Genomic DNA, 13,240 nt, shown 5'->3' with positions numbered 1-13,240 from the left:
AGAGTGGGAAGGAACCGGGGGGCGGGCTTGGAGGAGGTGTTGGGTAGGGAACCGAGGATGTTGAAACGTGCAGAAAGAACGCTTGCTCTGAGAAATGTGTGATCGGAGGAAGGATGCTAAATCCCGGTTCCGTTGCTTTGGGTACCAAAATCTTGCGAAGCGACACCAGCTTAACTGTAGGTCATTTGGCCGTATGTCCCCGAATCTCTAAGTTGCTTCACCTTTTTCTGTCTGCGAAACAAAGGCAAGTATATTAGATGGGGTGAAAGGAGTTCGTTTCAGAATATATTGAAACAGCTATTGGACAGTCGCCTTATGGAAACGCTTACCACAAGTGCCTCAGGAATCGTTGACTGGTTAAATGATTGGGGATCATGTGGGGAGGAATCTCAGTGCAGAAGACGTGCACTGAGTTTTGAGCCCATGTGCATTGTGGCCATAATTTAGAATTCCAAAATAAGAAAAGACTTTTCAAATGTTTTCAAGGAAGCCTCTCTTTTCAGTGTGTGTGGGGGTCTCAGCCAAACTGCCACCTTACACAACTTGGAAAAGTTCTCCGAATTCTGTTCCATCATTCTTTGAGGTTGTGTCAAGATCGCCAAAATATCTTAAGTATAGCTGGAAGAAAACTCTTTGATCATGAAACAACCTTTAAGTTCATTTTTGAAATACAGGTTTTGGTTTTAGGTGGAATTCTAAAGGTATAACACTGGTCATATGAAGCTAATAAATCTTGGATTTTAGGACTCCGTTCTCAGAACCTGAACCTAACTATTCAAGCCACTGCCACCCCACCATCCCCAATCAGAGTTATTGAAATCTTTTCACTAATAGCCAGTAAAATTACCCGGCAAAACTATCAGAATGCTTGAAGATATTCAGTTATAATTAATTTGCATATCCTATGCATCTGTTTTACATTCATTTCCATTTGAACAATCAGTCAACAATCTAATTGTCTTAGTGAAATCTCCACAAATGTTTATCTGTCATAGACTCTACTTCAGAAAAAGAAATACAGGAAACAATTACAATTTGTCAAAATTGCTTCCTGGCCACACGGGTTAATGAAAATAAATATGTTGCAAGAAATTACATTTGCCATATGCATGACCCACAGAATGAACAAAACTGAGAATCAGACGCTTGGATGAATTAGTAAGTAAAATACAATTATTTAGACCCACTGGTGTCAGAAAGGAATGTTGTACCTCATCTTTCTTAGATAAAAAATCAATTCAAGTATTAATTGAGAACTTCCAGAATCAAGAGAGATGAGAAGGGAAACTAAATTCATTAGAGAAAATATTAGGAAAGGACCCTAGCCAGATTGGCTCAGTTGATAGAGCATCAGCCCGCAAGTAGGGTCCTGGGTTTGATTCTGGTCAAGAGCACCTCGGTTGCAGGCTTGATCCCCTGCCATGTAGGAGGCAACCAATCAATGTGTCTCTTTCACATCGATGTTTATCTATCTCTCCCCCTTTCTTTCACTCTCTAAAAGTCAATGAAAAGATATCCTCAGATGAGGATTAACAATAAATAAGTAAATGAAATCAAATTTAAAAAAAGAAAACATTAGGAAAGGAATCTGTATATACTAGTATATAAGGCTAATATGTTGTGTCCCTCTGCCCATCCGACTGGTTGCTATGACGTGCACTGACCACCAGGGGGCAGACACTCAATGCAGGAGCTGCCGTGATGCTCACTGGCCATTTACAGAGAAACAGCAGCGTGGACCTGGTGCCGACAAAGCAACATTTGGCTTCCCCGAAGTGGGACACTGGCCCTGCCACCACCCCTAAGCAACACCCCACTGAATCGACACTCCACCAAATCGCAGCTGATGTTGCCATGGAGCAAAATGCGGCGCCCAGCCCAGGAATGGTGGCTGTGGGTACCGGGTAATGACGTCACGGTAGCACAACACCCAGCTTCCTCTCTCTAGAGCAGTGGTTCTCAACCTTGGCTGCACATTAGAAGATAGGAGACTCAGTGGAATCCTATTTTCTTATTATTAGCTTTCTAAATGGAGATTTAGAAAGCTTAGAAATTTGGCCCAACTGAAAAGAAGTAAGAAATGGTGGACCGTGAAAATGACTTCAGGTTTTCTCACTGTGCAGAATATAGTTAAACACTGCTGCAGTTAAATATTTTACCCTTTGTTCTCTCTGTGTGATCTACAATTATAATCTGCCATGTGTGTGTATGATGTGCTCTGTTATCCTGTCCAAGGTGGGTCCTGCCTTTTACCCTGAGCTACTGGGAGAGCTTCTAGCTACCCATCACTCTGAACTGGAACCAGCGGGTTAGAAAGACATTCTTACTTGTTTTTGTTAATTTTTCTTAAATGTATGTATAGCTCACATTTACTTCAATGTTTAATATTAAAAGTGTTTGGGGTCTTTATTTAGAAATTTGGTGATGTTTTGGGGGTCAGAAATATGCTGTAGGAACCTAACTCTCATTTATATCAATTACCCTATAATAAAATTGGTTTCTTTATACTTCATTTTGCTTAAAGTGGCAATTTCCAAGAACCTATTGACAGTGTTAAGTGAGGACTTACTGTTTTTACTCAAAAGAAATGACAACTTATATACATGCAAATACTTAACCATGAATATTTAAAAACTGAAATTAAGTGTCCATCAATAGGAGAATGGACAAAGAAACATTGTATTATGTCCATACAATGTAGTACCTTTAAATAATAAAAGGATTCAATTATTGATACAACATAACAATGTAAATGAATTTCAAAATAAATACATTGAGTGAAAACAGCCAGAAAAAAAGAGTACATAATATATGATTTCATTCACGTAAAACTCTTAAAAATGCAAACTAATCTATACAAACAGAAAGCAGACAAGTGCTTTTCTGGGGGGCACATGGCAGTGGGAACATTGAAAGAGGGTTAGGGTTAAGGTTAGGGTTGGAGGCTGATGGGTATATTCACTATCTTAATTGTGGTTGCATGGGTGTATACATATGCCAAAATTTATCACATTGTATACTTTCAATATTTGAAGTTTATTATATGTTACTTATACCTCTATAAAAATGTGATAGTCATTGTAAGATGAACATGGAAAAGTTAGTTTATGATTAAAATTTCAGTAAAATAAACATTAATACAGAAAACATTTAAATGTTTCCATAGCATTTACTAGGAAATTGCTTTGAAGATTAAATTGGGTGAGTTGAATTCACTCTTAATATGCTTTCTCAATAAAAATAGTCAGTGAAATGTAATTCTGAATCAAATGTTTGTACATACAAACAAGAATTCAACATGTCCTTAGGTCCAAATATCTACTCTATCAAAATGGGTCAAAATGTTAGAATAAAATGGTCTACCAATGGTCGGCAAAGTCATTAGCCAACAGAGCCAAATATTAACAGTACAACGATTGAAATTTCTTTTGAGAGCCAAATTTTTTAAACTTAAACTATATAGGTAGATACATTATTATTAACTTAATTAGAGTACTCCTAAGGCTTAGGAAGCGCCACACTCAAGGGGCCAAAGAGCCGCATGTGGCTCGCGAGCCGCAGTTTGCCGACCACAGGGCTAGACCCATTGAAATAATTGAGGTAATATTGAATTATATCCCTTCAATGGATTTACAACATAGTTGAAGAAACAAGACTTCCATTTAATAAATACTTACAAAATAATTTAATTATCTACAGAGTGTGTTATTCCATTTACAATTGTATTGGGAAATCAGAGAAGTAAGAGAGTTAAAGAAAAATCTTTTGGATGGGTTGGAACTCAATCTGAGCCTTGAAGGCTAATGGCACAGACAGAGCAGAAAGGCTATGATAACTTAAGAAGGGCCAAAGACAGAGATGAGCATGTAGTGCTTTGGAGATAGTATTCAGCATGGCCTAACCTGGTCTGTTAGGGGGAATGGAAAATAAGCTTGTATAGGTAAGATGGCACTGGGTTATGGATGGTCTTGAAGTCAGAAAGAGGTGATTTGATTGGATTCATTAAACAAATTTCTCAAAAAGGATCTGGTGTCATTATGTTCTTTGAGTTTAAGCTGGGGGAATCTGCGGGGGGGGTGGGGGAATAAACTGTTATGGTAGACTAAGATGGAGGCACTGCAAATGTTTAGGTGACAAATTTAAGAAAGATTTTTTAAATATATTTTTTTTATTTCAGAGAGGAAGGGAGAGATAGAAACATCAATGATGACATAGAATCATTGATCGGCTGCTTTATGCATGCTCCCTACTGGGATGGAGCCCACAACCTGGCCTGTACCCTTGACTGGAATTGAACCTGGAACCCTTCAATCTGCAGGCAGACACTCTATCCACTGAACCAAACCAGCTAAGGGTTTAAGAAAGATTTTATAGGGGGACTCAACAGGACTTGGAAACAGATTAGACATTTATTTCCCTCACATCACTAGTTTTATTCCTTATTTCCTTGACATTTGATTGACATCTAGTGCTAATTTAACATTTAAGTCTCCTTTCACATCCATACTTAAGAATAATTGCAGTTACATTTATGTAATCTAAGCTGAGATCTCTTCTCTATTCTTATTCAAGCATAATATATCATCTAATTCTTCCTGATTAATTTAGTCAGTATTAAGAATTCTGAATTCAGTTTCATGGATGTGCTTTGTATAATTGTGCTCTATCATAACCTTATTTCATAATCTGATATACCATTTATTCTGATGTTCTTTTTACACAAGATTCATTTTTACATGGGTATATCAATCTGTAATGTTAAAAAGTTTAATTCCCTGTATTAGGCCCTAATAATTTAACATTTATTCTAGTTATTTCTTCTTCCTGTTCTTGTGCTTACTGAACTAAATATTATCATCAATTATAGTTCATATGGTCTTCTGGACTGTTCCTTTGCAAAATAAACAGATTTATGGAACAGAAAGCTTCTTTTTTAGTGAGATTGCTTAGAGGGTATTTGTGCTTTTGGAGAGAGGAAAAGGAGACAGCTGGCAGTGCTCTTCTTCCTCATTCTGACCCTAACTTGCTTTGTTCTCGCTGCACAATTGCCTAGAGCAGGCTAAACCACATGAGTTATTAACGCTCAACAAGCTAAGCAAGCAATCTCCAGCAAATGGTTACTCCTGCAAGCTGAGCAGAAAAGAGTAGTTTTTAAAAGATCATTTTCAACAAATGTCTGATCTAAAATAAGCTTTATGATGCCTCATCACACCACCCCATTACCCTCTTTCTACTGCCAACCACTTTGACCTCAAGGTCAAAGTCAGTCTTGGATCAAAACAAAACAAGGACAATAACAAAATTCTTCCTCAATGGTCACAAACTCAATCTCATCCCCTTCCTGCCATTTCTAATACATCCCCTTTGTTTGGACCCTAGTCATCTCTCTCTTGGACTATTACAGCCTCCTGAGTAGTCTTTATGCTGATTTTGTATCTGGCCTTTTCTATCCTCCATGCTGCCAGCATGATTTATCAAAAATGGTCACTTACCAACTTCCTTATTGCCTACAGAAGAAAGTTCAGCTGCCTTAGCAAGGCATATAGGACCTTTCAGGATTTGGTTCCTGCCTATTTCTCTAGTCTCGTCTCTCACCACTTACTTGCTTCATACTTCATGCTCTAGTCTGCCATACTGAATTATTTACACTTCCTGCCACATACTATGCTGTTCCTCTTGACAGAATCGACCTCCTCAAACAGTCTGGGTAACTACTACTCATCCTTCGGGATTCAGTGTAGGCATCACTTTTTCAAAAAGCCTTCCTTTAGCTCATCTTCAGTTGGCTTCACTCCAGTTCACTTTGTTCTCAAAACCCTCTGTGCTCATCACTATCATATTAATTTTACAATATATTATCACCTTTTTGTCTTGGTTCCTCTCACTAAGATATGAATTTATTTTATTTATTAAATCGATTGGGGTGACATTGCTCAACATGAATATATAGGTTTCATGTGTGGGTTTCTATGTTACAAGATCTGTATGTTACATCATGTGCCCACCACCCAAAGTCAAATCTTCTCCAGTCACCTTATATTAGCACCTCCTTCTCCCCTTACCCCCTTCCCTCTGGCAGCCATCACACTGCTCTTTGTGTTCATAACTTTCTGTTTTATATCCCACATATGAGTGAAATAATATGGCTCTTAGCTTTTTCTGTCTAACTTATTTCACTTAGCATAATGTTCTCAAGGTCCGTCCATGTTGTTACAAATGGCACTATTTCATCTTTCTTATGGCTGAGTAGTGTTCCATTGTGTATATGTACCACATACTCTTTATCCAGTCCTCTATCGCAGGACACTTTGGTTGTTTCATGTCTTGGCCACCATGAATAATGTTGCAGTGAATATAGGGCTGCATGTATCTTTGCAAATACATGATTTTGAGTTTTCGGGTATATACCCAGGAGTGGGATTGCTGGGCCATATTGTAGCTCTATTCTTAATTTTTTGAGGAATCGCCGACTGCTTTCCTTAGTGGTTGTACCAGTCTACATTCCTATCAGCAGTGAAAAAGGGTTCCCTTTTTTCCACAACTTCTCCAACACTTGCTAATGCTTGTCTTATTGATAATGGCCACTCTAACGGGTGTAAGGTAGAAGATATGAATTCCTAAAAGGCAGGGACTGTGTCAAATTTATATCAGTGTTCTGATAGACAGTAGATACTCAAAAGTATTTTGGCCCGGCCAGCATGGCTCAGTGGTTCAACGTCGACCTATAAACCAGGAGGTCACAGTTCAATTCCCGGTCAGGGTACATGCCTGGGTTGCGGGCTCAATCTCCCGTGCGGGGCGTGCAGGAAGCAGCCAATCAGTGATTCTCTCTCATCATTGATAATTCTCTCTCTTCCTCTCCCTTCCTCTCTGAAATCAATAATCATATATATTTTAAAAATGTTTGGTTTCTGCGCCACTTCTGTGGCCATTACTTGTGATAACCAGCACTAGGTCACCCAACAGATGACTATGAAAAAGCAGAGCAGCTCAGGTAAGGATGTGCTAACGTGGCTGGCTTTCTGCTGCTACCTGCAAGCAGAGGGGCCTGGGGATCACGCAGCAGAGGCAGAAAAAGGCAAACGAGAGGGAAGAACCCAAGTAGCGTTGTGACTTCGCATCCAACCCTCTTGCCCTTCGCTTGTGTGCCTGGAGCCAATCCCACCACACTCGTGTTTCCTCCTGTAGTGCTCAAAGGTCCCAGCACTGATAATATTACCTTTGTCCTAAGTGTGCAATAAGTCCCTTTTATGCTTCTTTCCCTTCAGGAAGCCTGTCTCCCCCTGGGCCACTTCTTGGGGTAAGGGGGCTACCCTTTCCCAGTATTAAAAGTGGGTGTATAATTACATGAAAACATATTGTTCCATGGTTAGAGGAATACAAAGGTGAACACCATATTAGCCTCATGTTCGCCACCTTATATTAGGCTCCTGAGTATCACTTTATAGAGTCTGGTCCTAACCCCTCTGAGGCACACATTTATGTGCGTGAAAATTGAAATACTTTAATCCTAACATCTGCAATATAAAGATCCTTTTTTCTCAGAATCACATTCTAAACTCCATTCTCTGCACATCATAGTTGGGGATTGTCTTTCCATCCTTGCATTCAGCCCACAGCTGCCATGTTCTACATTTGTGATTTGCAACCCTGGGTCCCTTCTCAGACTTACATTTCCATCTGAAGACACTAACAACTAATTTCATTCAATGTGACTGCCCCCCCCCCCGCCCCACTTCCCTGATTTGTGGGAGCCACAGAGTCCAGCCTTGTGAGCAACTAAATTTCACTGCTTACTGCCCTAAGGCCAAAACCAAGGAAGGTTTTATGGCTCATAAAGTTTTCCCGCTGTTTAGAGCAGAGGGCGCAGAGCCCGGGTATCATAACAGAAAGTGCTAATCTGTACACCGGGTGCACTGAAGCATGTAAAGCCAATTCACAACATTCTGTGACACTTTTATAGCTTAAAAGCATCTTGCCAAACCTATTCAAATTGTATGCATGTGGGAGAATTGTGCTCACAGCTATTTTTAGAGTTTTAGATCATCTTCCACAAATATGCCAAGGTACCCTCAGTAGTCTGTTAGACATCAAGAATGTTTCCAAAGAAGTGGGCCAAGGTTCCAGCTCCTTCTGGTATGGCAGGGCTGATACAGAATGCTGATTCTTATTGTGGATTAAGAAGATCTACCATCTTTCTAATCAGGGGCAAAGCAGATTGTTAATTTGCTGACTTCAGAGAAAGGATCAGTAGGTGACAGTGAGCAGCAGCTCTCGCAAATGGCTGGCAGTGAGAAATTTCATGGGCTGTGGAAGAGGGGAACTGGAATTATTGGGAAATCTGTGTGCCACCTTTGGTGGAAATACTATATACTGCTATCATCTACTATCATCTCATCCCATTCCATCTTTTTCTTTCTTATCTGTGACCTTTGGCTCATCCATTCCCTGTAATTCATCCCTGCCCTAACAGGTTTTAGTTAACAAAACCACACTCAATAATGTGACACATCTACTAAAATTTGTTGTCAACAACTATGTACAATTTCAATAGAAGCATGTTAAAGAAGATAATATCTTCACTCTACTTTTTATTAGTCCAAATACATTTGAATATTTGAATCCAGCACAGAGGCTACACTTGAAGAGAATAAACAGAAATATCCAGTGACTTTGAAGATCAAGTCTTTTGGACAACGTTAATTGGGAAAATTTAAAAATATTTTTTTCTAGGCATTGTTTCTTGGCACGCAATCCATGGGCTATCTGGGTTTCTTATTACAATTTCAGATTCCTGAGTTCCATTCCTGACCTATTGAATCAATCTTTGGGTATGGGACCAGGAAATCTACATTTTTAACACGCTCCCTAGGCAATTCTGTTACACATTAAAGCTTGAGAACTAATGATTTAGAAAGTACATAATAATGGCCTTAAACTATTTGGAAGGATTCTTAAATGACAAAAGGAAAAGATTAATTTTGTGTTGCTCAAGAAGGCAGAAAAACTATGGATGAAAGTTACAGCAGGAAAATGTTCCAATGAGGAAGATTTTTTTTAAACAATAAGACATAGCCATCAATAAGAGTAGCTATCTTGCAAAATAGTGAATTCTCCACCCCTAGAGAGGATAGAGGGCTCTCTTTAAAGGATAATGTAGTGGGGATTCTTACACTGAGTAGGAGGTTGAACAAAGTAATTTCTTGAGTCCCTTCTAGCTAGCACATTTGATTAATTTATACAATAAGTTTCAAACCATTAAGATTATGCCAAGTCCTCCAAATTCGATAATCCTGATCTCTTTAACCTTTCCTTTTTTTAAGCATTTGTTTGTAAGTTACTATATGCTGAACATTGCTAGGTTGTAGAGACACTCTGGTCAACAGGCAGCCATGTTCTTGCCTTCATGGAATTTATGGTGTTGTGAGGGGAAAGGGTAAAATACAATTATAGAGAGGTAACTGGCCGAAACCGGTTTGGCTCAGTGGAGAGAGCGTCGGCCTGCGGACTGAAAGGTCCCAGGTTCGATTCCAGTCAAGGGCATGTACCTGGGTTGCGGGCACATCTCCAGTGGGGAGTGTGCAGGAGGCAGCTGATCGATGTTCCTCTCTCATCGATGTTTCTAACTCTCTATCCCTCTCCCTTCCTCTCTGTAAAAAATCAATAAAATATATTTTAAAAAAATTTATAGAGAGATAACTGATATAATGGAGGAAATATAAGGGGTTAAGGCAGCATAGAAAGGGAAACCTAACTGGACTTCGAAGTCAGAGAAAGCTCTCTGGAGGAGATAATATCTACACCTGAGAGCTCAACAATCAGCAGAAGTCAGCAAGGCAAAGAGAGGGAAAAGCTTGTGAAAAGGGTAGGAGGCAAGAGGTAGCATTTTCATTCAAGGAAATGAAGGTGGTTCAGAATGGCTAGAGCAAAGGTGCCAAGAGACACAAAATGAGACAGATGGTATGAGAGTCCAAATCTCTCTGGGCTAGATAGATTATAATAAAGAGTTTGGATTTTATCCCAAAGGCATTGTGAAATCATTGAAGGGTTTTCAGAAAAAAAGATATAAAATTTTCAGTATACAAAAAACCCAACCAAACCAAAAAAACCATTTTTCAGTGCAGAGAAAGTGTTGGAGAGGAGGTAAGACTAGAGGCCTGGAGGCCAGTGACAAAAGGCTTTTTATCAATACTTCAGAAGAAAGACAATATTGCTTAGATTAGTGAGAGGCTATTGGAGATGAAGACAAGTAAATTATTTGAGAAATAATTACAAGTTAACATTGATACAGTTTGGTGATAGGTTAGATTTAAGTGTTAAGGAAAGTCAGGAGTCAGGGATGATTCTCAGATTTGTGGCTTGAGCAGCTGGATAGATGGCAGCACCACTCACTGAGAGAGGCAAATGGCGGCAGTAGGCTTTATTCAGAGAAGAAGGACATGATGAGTTTGAACATGGAGAATTTGAGCAGCCTAGAAGGTATCCAGATGTGCGTATGCAGAAAGCAGCTGGGTTTGTGAAGCAGGTGAGGGAGCTGAGCCAGAGAGATAAAAACTATGTGAGTTAATAAAAATTACCCAAGGAGAGTAGAGTCATCTCTCAATATCTCTGAGAGATTGCTTTCAGGGTCCCCACAGATGCTCAAGTCCCTTATATAAAATTAAAGGCCCGGTGCATGAAAATTCATGCACTGGAGGGGGGTTCCTTCAGCCCAGCCTGCCCCCTCTCACAGTCTAAGAGTCCTCAGGGGCGGGAGGCAACCCAGCGATCAGGGGAAGGTGACGCCCCATCACACCTCTGCTGCTGCCACTGCTGGCAGCACAAACCTCAGCTGACCTTGGTTACCTGCGCCTCGGGCGGACCTGGGCAACTGGGCAGCCGCCATCCGAGGTTTGCTTGCACCTCAGGCCGGCCCTGGACGGCTGGGGAGCTGAGGGGATTGGGGGACTCTGGAGGCAGGCACCCCGGCGGGGCTGTGGGGACTGGGTGCCACCATCTTGTGGCTGTGGGCACCTACCTCTTTGAGGGCAGGGCAGTTAATTAGTATAATCCCTCCTTATTGGCTGTGGGCACCACCATCTTTGAGGGTGGGGCAGTCAATTAGCATATTCTCTCCTTATTGGCTGTGGACACCACCATCTTTGCAACGGCATGAGCGTCAATTAGCATATTACCTCTTTATTAGATAGGATAACAGTATTTGTATATAGTCTGTATCTATATATAGGCTAAAGCAAAGTATGCCTACACATCACTTCATTAGCATGGATTCAGCGTAGTGCTTGGCAGATTCCAAATTCAAATTCAGGAACTTTATGGGATTTTTTCCCCCTGAATATTTTTGATCCACAGTTGGTTGAATACACGGATGTGAAACCCACCAATACAGAAGGCCACCTATATATTAAGTGAGAAGAGAATCTATGACAAACCCCTGTGAAAATGAATAATTAAGCTACCAGAGAAGAAAAAGGGCCTGCAAAGAACACAGAATGTTCAGATTTGTTATTCATTTGTTTGTATTGTTTTATATCTCTCTTTGTGAGCCACTGAACTCTAATAATGATATGGTATATGATAAAATGCATTCATCCCACTTGATTATTTTATTTTCTAATAATTTCTTTAGTAAACAGTCTCTTGCTCTGGCTTTCAGCAGCAATGTTCAGAAACCCTACTTACTTATCTAGTGTCCAACTGACTTTGATCTCTGGCACAAAGTTTCCTATGACTATGACTACCACCTGCTTTCTGATTACTACCTCACAGCCACCTTTAATATAAAGTAGAAGGTAAATATGTAGGTGTGGAGCCATGCAGACTGGTCTTGAGCTACTTATACAACCTTTCCAAGACTCAGTAAGTGGCTCATCACTCAGAACCTCCATGAGAATAAGAATCCTGTTTACCATGATATCCCTAGGGCCTGGCATGCCATTATTACAGCTAATATGTGTTGATTGAATAATTAATCCATAAAATGGGGACTCTGTCATATATCTATACAACTGTTGTTAGTACTAAAAGGTATAAATCTATAAATAAAAGCCTAAGCGACCATTACGGTGGAATGACCAGAATGACCAGTCACTATGATGTGCACTCACTACCAGTGGGCAGACACTCAACCCAGGAGCTGGCCCCTGGTGGTCAGTAAGCTCCCACAGGGGAAGTGCCACTCAGCCAGAAGCCAGGCTCATAGCTGGCGAGCGCAGCGGCTGTGATGGGAGCCTCTCCCGCAGTAAGGAGTGAGGGGTCCCAGACTGCAAGAGGGCACAGGCCAGGCTGAGTGACCCACCCCCTCCAGTGCACAAATTTCATGCACTGGGTCTCTAGTATATAATAAGTATAATGCCTGAAACATAGCGAGCATCCACAAATAGTGTCTGTCATTATTATCATGATGCCTTGTTGCTCTTGGCTCTGGAGTATCTTCCTACTCTAATGTAATTTACAGTTGTGGCTGGACACCACTGACCCTGGCTTTTGTCCTTTCCATGAGATTGCCACTTGCCTCAGCACAAGGTAATAATTTCAACATTATTTGCATTTCTCTAACTGTGATTCTGATTTCATCCAAACCAGAAAGATTAATAAAAATGTTATTTGAAAAATTCTACTATTGTATTGAAATTAATGCTGATATGTATCTGTGTTTAGAATATATATTGTTTACAGCCAGGGTGAAGTGGCTCAGTTGGTTGAGCGTCATTCTGTGCACCGAAAGGTTGCTGGTTTGATTCCCGGTCAGGGCACATACCTGGGTTTCAGGTTCAGTTCCCAGATGGAGCACGTATAGAAAGCACCTGATCAATGTTTCTCTCTCACATTGATGGGTGTTCTCTCTCTCTCTCTCTCTCTCTCTCTCTCTCTCTCTCTCTGCCTCCCTCTCTCCCCCCCCCCCACGCAGCCCCGGGGTTTCTCCCCCCCCCCCAAGCATGTTCGTGGGTGAGGATTTAAAAAAAAAAATTTTAATATCTTGTTTACAACCTTCATAACAATAGTGTTTGATATTAGAGTTGTATGCTAAAAAATAAAAAGAAGATGAACCAATAAAAAACAAAGAAGCATGCTACAGAATTGAGTAAAAGAAAACCCAGACAACTAACATAAAAACTGATAAAGTACAAGTTTGGTTTCAGCTTCTTTTATATATTAGATGTGCTCAAATTCTTAGAGGGCAAAAGGAGAAGATTTGGAAATAGTGGTGATGTGGAAAGAGCTGGGGAAAGATGGACTT

General features: G+C 40.3%; 1 protein-coding gene across 1 annotated transcript in view; it reads right to left on the bottom strand.

The window, feature by feature from the left end:
• Window positions 1–13,240, bottom strand: part of LRCH2 (leucine-rich repeats and calponin homology (CH) domain containing 2) — a 131,839-nt gene that overhangs the window by 115,869 nt on the left and 2,730 nt on the right. The window lies entirely within an intron of this gene.

This window comes from Myotis davidii, unplaced genomic scaffold (genome assembly GCF_000327345.1).
Source record: "Myotis davidii unplaced genomic scaffold, ASM32734v1 scaffold1596, whole genome shotgun sequence".
Taxonomy (NCBI): Eukaryota; Metazoa; Chordata; class Mammalia; order Chiroptera; family Vespertilionidae; genus Myotis; species Myotis davidii.
The sequence above is the reverse complement of the archived record's forward strand: the minus strand, read 5'-3'. Positions and strand labels throughout refer to the sequence as shown.